This window comes from Mixophyes fleayi, chromosome 2, assembly GCF_038048845.1.
Source record: "Mixophyes fleayi isolate aMixFle1 chromosome 2, aMixFle1.hap1, whole genome shotgun sequence".
Classification (NCBI taxonomy): Eukaryota; Metazoa; Chordata; class Amphibia; order Anura; family Limnodynastidae; genus Mixophyes; species Mixophyes fleayi.
In genome coordinates, this window is record NC_134403.1 from 266,253,035 (window position 1) to 266,263,470 (window position 10,436).

The following is a 10,436-nucleotide window of genomic DNA, read 5'->3' on the forward strand; positions in this document are numbered from 1 at the left end:
ACCTGCATCTGGTCATTACTCTCAGCATCATGTCAGGGATTCTGGGAGCTGTGGTCATGTGACTGTGTGACACCTCCAGCACTGCTCTGTCTCCTATGCCTACAGTTTTAATGTTCTGCTTGACCTTGGCAGTGCAAGGTATACACCCAGCTATTCCCAACTTCTGCCGTGCAGTGGTGATGATCAGCTCTCTGGGCCTAACTGTGGTAGGGATTATTCTCTGCAGCTATCTGTCCCTGTTACAGTAGATACCATATAAATGAATATCTGCCCAGATCACTAAAATACTCTCTATGGTCATGGCTGGAGCCGTGTATTAAATGCGCTCATTACTGCTATTAATCTGTATCTATTATCATTTGTATTATGGAGTCTTGTTGTTCTAGTGCATTTCGATAATATTGATTATATTTGGGTAATATTAATATTTATTAATGTACTGACTTTGACCCCTATTTATTATAGAAAGAAAATCCCTTTCTCTGCAAAAATGGATGTTTTCTTGTACGAGATAGCAAATACCGGCTGAGTAGAGAAACCCTGTCGTCAGGTATCATTAGGAATTTCTTTCATCGCGGCTCTCTGTTGAAGGTTTCTCCTTGCAAAGCATTGGGAATCCTATTTACCATGGACAGCAGTGGTAACATCTATCGCTATAACCATGTCAGGAAGGCAATATCAGCAGCTGTGCACAAGGAACTTTGTTTTTCTTATTTAAATATATGAAAAATGTTTTTTTTACTGCATATTTTACTTATTTTCATTGTTTTGTGTACTTCAGTTGAACTGGAACCTTGTAATAAGAAAATGTGATTAAATATGCACTGTTTTTTTAAAGGCATGTAGATTTTTTCTAACAGCAGATCCAGTGCGCTGCCCCATGTTGTCCACCACCCTATGCACCTGCCCTCATACTCTCCTATACTTTAGTACTAATAAATTAATATTTTTTTTAGTTTTAATATCTTTAATTTCTCAAGGCAACTCCTTTGCTAGAAACAATATAGTGAAGGTCTACCATGAGTCACCTTCAAATAAGGCTTTACATAATTAACAGCTACAATTTCAAGAAGGGTGTGTAAACCTTTGTTATCTCCACTGAAAGCGCATGCTTTTAAGTTTACTTTACAAAAGTGATGACTTTACAAAAGTGTTTTCTAAATACACAAATATCTTTGTATTTAAATTAAAGATGTTTGAGTGTTGACAGACTGACTGTGAATACAATGTTTACTTCTGTTTTGTTTTATGTGGATCAAATGAGTCACTGTTTGCTATTGTAAGGGATGAGGAGAGGGAGCTAGAGGTGGCTGGAGAGAGGCAATGGCCATGCCCTCCATAATGCTGGCTACACCCCTTCCGGGGCTGCTCACAATAGGCCCTTAATAATTATGGTATGGTATCCGACACTTCTTCTCCCCACTGCTTGATAATCTCCAATTGAGACGGAACATGCTTGTTACACTGTGAAAGACTTGTAACGTTTCGTAAGATTTGCTGGATGTTCAGCTACAGTATGAGGGGTGTGAATTATTTTGTCTAAGCCAAATAGGTAATACTTGCCAACTCTCCCGGAATGTCCGGGAGACTCCCGCATTTTGCGAGAGTCTTACGGACTCCCGGGAGAGTGTGGCAATCTCCCGGATCTGCCCACTTCCTAGTGAAGTGGGCAAAATTAGGTCCCAAAACCCGCGATTCCTGGTGAATTGCGGCATTTGGCGCCGCCCCCTCTGTCACGACACATTTGCGTTATTACGTCATGGGGGCGTGGCCAAAATGCTCCACATTTTGGAGCCCCCCTGTCACGCCCACCTTCCCCGCAGGCTCCTGGAATCAAATATTATAAAGTTGGTAAGTATGGGTAATAGCAGTGTTGGAAGTTGCTTTGTCCTGGTAGTTTATATGTGTCTCTATGTTATTTAGATCTCACTATATGGCTTTAATGTCTAATGAAGAGAAATTGGGCGTTCTTCCCTTTTAATTCAGTTTAAAAGGGTAGAAGAAGAATCAGGGACCAGGATAGGCCATATCCTGGTTCCTGATTCTTTTTCTTCCCTTTTAAACTGATTGACCTTATTTTACCAGGGCCATTAACTGTGGATCACAATTAGAACTTAGATTTATGCTGCGTGAACTTAGCATGTATTTACTAGCCGATTAGTTACATTAATTTATCTAGTTCTCTTATGGTGTGAGAGTATAAAATAATGAATAGTTATTAAAGGTACAAATATATATGTGAAATACCTTAAAAAAAACTATAAGATATGAGAACTACGCCCTTGAATAAAAACAAGTGTTTCCCATGGAACAGACAATAGTAGGATGCAAGACTGAAAGCAAACGGCCTGAACAATATTTTCACAGCACTGGACAAAGGATGTTGCCTTATATGTATTTATTGTTGCAAAGAAATATTAACATCTGTCATAAAGGTCTAAAAACACTGAAGCAGCAAACTTTGTGAAAACCAATACTTGTGTCATTCTCAAAACGTTCAGCCATGACTGTTCATGTATAGATGGGAGATATGATGGCTGATGATTTATGCTATGTAATGGATTTAGAGAACCATAAAGTACGGTTAATTATTTTTTGAATTGAATCTGAGAAAACAAATACACCAATTGCATATTTACGAAATCCTTCATTAAGACGACAGTGGTCAACTATGGACAGCGGCATTAGTAGACATTTAAAAGATGATGAGAGGGCACAATGTTAAATGGTGGAATTCAAGATGGCATTGTCCTTGGAGTGAGGCAGGGGCGGATCCAGACTTTTGCTATACCCCGGGCGATTTTAGGGGGGGGGGGGCGATTTAGGCCCCGACCCCTTTCTAATTTCTAAGGCTGCCGGCGGCTGCACAGTATGTGCAGGTCCGCTCGGCCGTGACAGTGTGCTGCCCCGCTGCTCTGATTGTGTTTAAAACACAATCAGAGCAGCCGAGCAGCACACTGTCACTGCTGAACAGACCTGCACAGTGTGCTCCGATCGCCCCCCCCCCCTGGATCCGCCACTGAAGTGAGGTACATGTGTGTCATAATGCTGTCCTTCTGAATCAAACCAGGGGACTTGTATTTATTTATGGGGAGCGAGGACTTAAAAATCATCCACCGGGAGAAGCTTCGTCCGACCCCGGGATAAAGGGGACTGCCTGAGACTTGCAGAGGCAGGCACCAGGAGGGGGTGGACTCACTCTGACGACATGGCAAATGGGATACCTCATACTGCCACTGAGTCCCTGCTAGTAATAGGCAGCCAGAGTGCGCGGCTATAATTAAATTTATTACTGCCTCCTGATTTGATGTGGGATGCATGCTCTTGGCCTCATTTCTCCTATCTCCGTGCTACCGATTCCTGCTCATAAGCTTTTTCTACTTTGAGATAAGTCCCAGGGGCATCCGAGTACCTGTGGGTGCATATAACGCTACGGGAAAGGCGGCTGCTATAGGTAAAGACCTCTCCTGCTAGGTCTAAAAGCTTATGACAGTTACTAGGAAGCTGTAACAGTGGTGTAATGGCAATTTGGCCATCCACTGTTTGGTTTTGCTGTTAGTTGTTAGCATACCTGCATTGCTCTCTCCACCACCATTTTTGTGTAAGTAAAAACTGTGATCTTTTGCCAAATTTACATTGGTGTCGTGGTTATTAATTTATTTATTCAATTATAGTAATAGTAAGTCTGTACTTGTGGAGGAAGCCAGTGGAATAATGGCAAAGTTACACAATCCTTCATTAAGACAGCTCGCAAAATTGGTGAAAATTGGGAGAGTTGTGAAGGGATCATTAGAAAATAGTCTGGAAATGACTGGAAATGAATGTTAATACTATTAATAGTACTATTGGAGCAAAACAGCTCAATATGACATTATTTTATTATGTTTCACAATTTTTAATTAAATCCAGACCTGAAACCAAAAACCTTTTGCGATTTTTGTCCAAAATTAGTAGCACAGCCGAAACACGAACATGGTTTAGAACCGACATTGGAGTCTCCGAAAGCAACAGGGGGATAGGTCTTTGCAGCTGGAATCCCCCTAAGTGCACGCCTGATCAGAGATGACATTCATTCACCATTGGAATTGACAAATTGATACTGACACTCCGCTCTGGCACACAATTTGTCACGTTTGTGTGTGTCTGAAGTAAAAGTTAAAAAAAAGTGCGTTGCATATCTTTTTTCAAGAGGACACCAAAGAAGTGCCCAGCATTATCAAGCTCTGTCCAGAATAACAGCCAGTATTAATAAGCAAGAACAGATGTAAAAGAGCAGCACAATGTAGAAAATCACAATTTTGGTTTAGGATTGAAGATGAAGGGAAGGGGTTGGGGTCAGTCTAGTATAGGGCTAACCACACCTTTTCATGCTGAAACAAAGATCAGCCAGAAGCCGCAATATGGAGAATGGATGGAGTCTCAGTTGGGATGGAGTTGGAGAGCAGTCAAGACTTTCTAAAGGACTAGGCTCGCACCATCAGTAGGTTGACCATACCATCTCCAGGGGTGTTCTATGTTTGGATGCAGCATCTCCTATTACACCCACCGAGATGGGTGGGTGTTAATGTTCTCTCTTGCATAACAATATATGGTTATGGCTCTGGTATGTAACTGCACATTGGTCATTTGTGTATAAATTTGGAATGTTTTTACAAGTTTACCTGATACAACCGTGGCTCCTCACTTCTCTGTTAAATGTAGTCACAGAACAAGAAATGACATACAATTCATAACGTCTTCTTCAGATTAGTCTTTTTTTAAAAAAAAAAAACTTGTTAAAAGTAACAAAACTCTGCTCGCACATCTTTTAAGTAGTCACACACAGTCAATATTCGTACACAAAGGGTAGGTTGTACATTCAGGACATCAAGAGCTAGGATTGTGAAAGATATTGTTACATTTCAGGCGGCAAATGACACGTGTGTATACTAGTTGAAAATTGTGAATGGAAGTACTGTAAATGTCAGATATAATGGGGGTAGTCATATTTCCGACCTACAAAATACCTTCACTTATCCTGCTGACATGAAAATGCTGACAGGCTAAATGCTGGTATTTCAAATTCCCTTTTACAGATAAAATACCGACATTTTGATTGTCGACAGTAAAAATGCAGACAGTCACAATGCAGACATTAAAGCATATACAGGGTGGAATTCCACCTTGTCAACATCTCTTGCTTCAGTTGGTGGCAGGGCAAATTAAATTGCTCTTGTAGCTCTTGCAATCTCCTCCTACATGCTGTTGCCGAATGACGGAAATGTCAAGATATTTTACGGGCCACAGACAGCATCTTCTGCACTTCCCTGTCATTTTTTTTAAAAAGCTCTGCACCACCAAGTTTATTGTGAGAGCAAAACAGGGAATGTGATGGGATTCACCCAGCTGTAATGCTCTCACAATATTGGTGGCGTTATCAGAAATGACATATCCTGAGGAGAGTCCAAGCAGGATAAGCCATGTTGCAATGAAATCCCTTAGTTTTTGTAACAGATTGTCAGCTGTATGCCTCTTAGTGAAGCCAGTGATACACAGAGTAGCCTGCCTCTGAAAAATGTGATGTACTTGGGTACATGCTGCTGCTGTTCCTGATGATGAAGGCGAATCACCAACCCAGTGAGCTGTCACAGTAATCTTTAGTTTGCCCAGTTCCGCTTGTCCACATATCTGTGGTTAAGTGTACAGTGGGCAGAATGGCATTTTGTAGCCTTATAATTAAATTTTTACGAATCTTCTGGTAGAGGTGAGGAATAGCTTTTCTAGTAAAATGGTGTTGTGATGGAATTTGGTAACAGGGACACAAGACCTCAAGTAACTGTCTAAAACCAGCTGCATTAATAGTGGATATTGGACGCAGATCTAATACTAGCATAGTCACCATGGCGTATGTGATCCGCTTTGCAACTGGGTGACAGCTTTTATACTTGCTTCCTCTTGCAAAGGATTGTTTAACAGTCAATTGTTGTACACTACTAGTAGTTTTCTTCTTGGTCTGCTTCTGGGATGAAGATTCACCCCCAGCAGCAGCAACAGAAGCAGCAGCAGTGGGCAGGGCTGCCATCAGAAACTGTGGGGTCCAGTACTAATTAATCTGGCGCCCCCCCACCCCTTGGTCCAGTACTAATTAATCTGGCGGGGCCTCCCCTCCCCATACATGTGCCCCCTTCCTCATTAATATGCACCCCTCCATCTTCAAAATACATGTGCCCCCTATCCCTCATCACAGTACATTCCCCCCCACTCCCTCATCACAGTAAATGTTCCCCTCCCCCAAAGTAAATGTCCCCCTCTTCCCCCCCACAGTAAATGTCCCCCTCTTTCCCCCCACAGTTAATGTCCCCCTCTCCACCCCACGGTTAATATCACCCTCCCCCACAATTAATGTCCCCCTCCACCCCCCCTTACGGTTAATGTTCCCGTCTCCCCCCACAGATAAGGTCCTCCTCTGCCCTCCAATCACAGTTAAGGTCCCCCTCTGCCCCCAATCACAGTTAAGGTCCCCCTCCCCCCCCAATTGCAGTTAAGGTCCCCCTCTCCCTCCCCCCTTCCACAATTAAGGTCCCCCTCAATCCCCCTTCCACAATTAAGGTCCCCCCTTCCACAATTAATGTCCCCCTTTGACAATAAAGGTCCCCCTCTCCCTCCCCCTTCCACAATTAAGGTCCCTTCCACAATTAAGGTCCCCCCTTCCACAGTTAAGGTCCCCCTCTCCCCCCCAATCACAGTTAAGGTCCCCCTCTCCCCCCTAATCGCAGTTAAGGTCCCTCTCTTCCTCCCCTTCCACAATTAAGTTCCCCCTCAACCCCCCTTCCACAATTAAGGTCCCCCTCAACCCCCCTTCCACATTTAAGGTCCCCCCTTCCACAATTAAGGTCCCCCTCTCCCTCCCACAATTAAGGTCCCCCCTCAACCCCCCTTCCACAATTAAGGTATCCCCCTTCCACAGTTAAGGTCCCCCTCTTCCCCCCTCTCTCTCCACAGATCAGGTCCCCCAGGCTCTCCCGCTCCCCCCTCCCTCCAGTTATGGTCCCCTAGGCTCTCCCTCCACAGTTATGGTTCCCCAGGTCCCCCGGGCTCTCCCTCTCCCCCCCCCTAAAAAAAAATAATAGCTTATTTACTTACCTTCTCCTCCGGGATGCTGCAGCTCTGCCTCCCAGTCACTGATACACTGGGAGTGCGGTGCGCGTGATGACATCACCACGCCCCGCGCTTCCAGCCTATCAGAGTCTGGGAGGCAGAGCTGCAGCATTGCGGAGAAAGTAAGTAAATAAAAAGGGGAGGCACGGTTGGTGACTGAGGGGTCCGGACAGTCCAGGGAGTCTAGAGAAACGGAAAAGTCTGTCCAGGCCCCCTGGTCTGTCCGGGCCCCTCACAGCAGTACTGGCCGTACTCCCCTGATGGCGGCCCTGGCAGTGGGACTAACGCTCAAGAATTCTTCTGAGGAATTCAGGATAGTGGAGGAGTCATCTAGCCTTAGCAACTTGAATGCAGGACTAACTCCGATCGCTACTGAGGATATTGATGAGGACGGTGTTGTGGGTGTAGATTGCAGGTGTCTGGATCTAGCTGAGAGAAGAGACCTAGCTGATGATGGACTGCTTGTTGTTATTTTTTTAGCATTAGTTTCCGATTTTCCCAGCAGCTTGCCATGAACTTGCTTCAAATGGCGTAACATGGATCAGGTTCCTAGATGGTTAAGGTCCCTACCTCTACTGACTGTGGCTTTACAAACGCTACAAATGGCTAGACATTTGTTGTTAGGATTTGGGTAAAAATAATTCCACACATAAGAGGTGGATTTTTTGGTCTTATGCCCAGGCATGACAATGGTCTTCTTCTTATCATGTGCAAGAACTGCTTTCACTGGTGCAGGACTTACACAAACAACATCATCCTCATCAACATCCTCATTAGCGCCCTCGTCAGCTACACAAATATACCCCTCATCCTGTTGCAATTCCAACGCGGCATCCTCAATTTGTGTATCAATGGCTACACTTGGGCTGTTCATGCACACATTTGCAGAAATGCTGAAAGGGGCCTTCTTTATGGGAACACTATCAGACATGTCAGGATTTCACATAGCACTCATGGATAGACTCTCCTCAGGGATTTGTGTCATTTCTGAATCAGAACATACATTTTCCTCTAATGCTTTACTGTTTTCTACCAACTCAGCTTTTACACGTAAAAGCATTTGGACACCACTTTAAGGTCTTGCTTGGTCATGACCAAGGTCAGTCATGACTGACCTTACAAGAAGATGCCTCAGCGATAGTTGCAGAACTAGCACTAATAGAGGCCTCATTCATTCCTTGCCACTGCATGTGTAGAATGGCATATTGACAAAAAAAAATTTTCAGCAGATAACTTTGCCTGGATTACAGGTCTTTTTTTCTTGACCAAGGTAAAAGGTGTTTTTTACATTTTTGTTTCCCTGACTTAAAAACACTATGCACTTTAACAAAGGCTTTAGCAGATGATGTAGATGGATTACTATCATCATGACTGGTGCCAGCAGCTGCTTGGTGCTCCTGGTCTTCTGTGTACTGCTGTGAATCCATTTTGATAACACAGTGCAATGTGACTGCAGATTAAGAACAAAACTGCCAGCCCTATTATTTCTATTTCAGCAATGACAATTAGCAATGGAGCAATGGAGCTCTCCTCTTTGTGCTTTACCTACATAACACAGTACAATGTGACTGCAGATTTAGAAGACCAAGCCTGCCAGATCTATTATTTATATTTCAGCGATGACAATTAGCAATGGAGCAATGGAGCTCTCCTTTTTGTATGTTACCTATATAACACAGTACAATGTGACTGCAGATTGGAAGACCAAGCCTGCCAGACCTATTATTTGTATTTCAGCTATGACAATTAGCAATGGAGCAACGGAGCTCTCCTCTATGTATGTTACCTATATAACACCGTGCGATGTGACTGCAGATTTAGAAGACCAAGTCTGCCAGACCTATTATTTGTAATTCAGCAATGACAATTAGCAATGGAGCAATGGAGCTCTCCTCTTTGTATGTTACCTATATATATCACAGTACAATGTGACTGCAGATTTAGAAGACCAAGCCTGCCAGACCTATTATTTCTATTTCAGTGATGACAATTAGGAATGGAGCAATGGAGCTCTGCTGAATATCACTGGAGACTTTGAAGAACACTGCAACCCCTCCTCTTCCTTTTCTACCTATGACACTGCCCAATTGTACTAGAGATTGCCAAGAACTGTGCTACCCCTTCTGTGTCCCCCTGTGAAATGGCACTGGATCGCCGTGGAGAGCGGTACTTATAGAATCCAAAGCTCGCAAGATCCGACGACATAACAATGACATTTTGCCTCGTTTTCAATTCCGAGGGCGCGTGAAAAGTTACTACTAAGTTCGGGTGTGTTCGGTTCTCGGGGAACCGAGCCTGAGAATCTCTACTGAGAACGCAGTGTCACTGCAAAATAAATGTAATAACAATAATCTCTGTTTTATTTGCACAACATCAGGTGATCACAGTATAAGGTACAAAAAAGGAGGAACGTCAGAACTATGTCTCCTTCCTAATCCACTGCCACACAATATTATCTACTAGTTTATTTTTGCTTTGTAATGACTTTTTTCAGCGTATCATAAATTAATTTTAGATATTGTTGTGCTCTGGCTTGCTTTGCGTGTGCTCCATTGTGTGCTCTCTTTGGAGTCTTTGTAGTGATGGATGTACGGCTGGGTTTTGTTTTTGCACAAGATTTTCATTTCCATACTATATATGTACCACAAAAAACATACACATACAGGGGAGGAAAGGAAATGGGGGAGGCATGCTCATGTAGTTTTGACTGGACGCAGATGCAGATATACCTGCCAGGAAGAGCAGTACTTGCGGGTACTGGAGGGCTGGTTCAGTGGTACATGATGATGATGATGATTATCTAGTCATTTCTGACTGACTGCGCATTGACCCCTTCAGTTGATAGTACTTAAATCACTAGCATCACGGCTATGTTATATAAACTCACCATGGTCTATTAGTACTACTAAATTGACATTTTAATTTTCACAAATTCATATTGAGTTTTTAAAGGAGAGAAAACGATAGATATATTGGTTTGTATGTAATTGCTAGAGATCTACGCAGACCCCCGTGCTTTGGCTTTGGGTTTGGTTCTAAAACCATATTTTGGTTTTGGTTTTGGTATTGACCAAAAATCATCATGGGTTCTGGCTTTGGCTTTGTTTTTGTATCTGGATTAAATTAAAAATTGTGAAAAATAGGGAAAATCATGTGATTTTGAGGTGTTTTTACTATTTATAGCATTAACATTCATTTACAGTCATTTACAGTCTGTTTTATAATGATCTCGTCACAACTCCCACCCCACACCTGAAATGGTCTGACAAAATCGCTAAAGCATATAAAATGTGCAATTC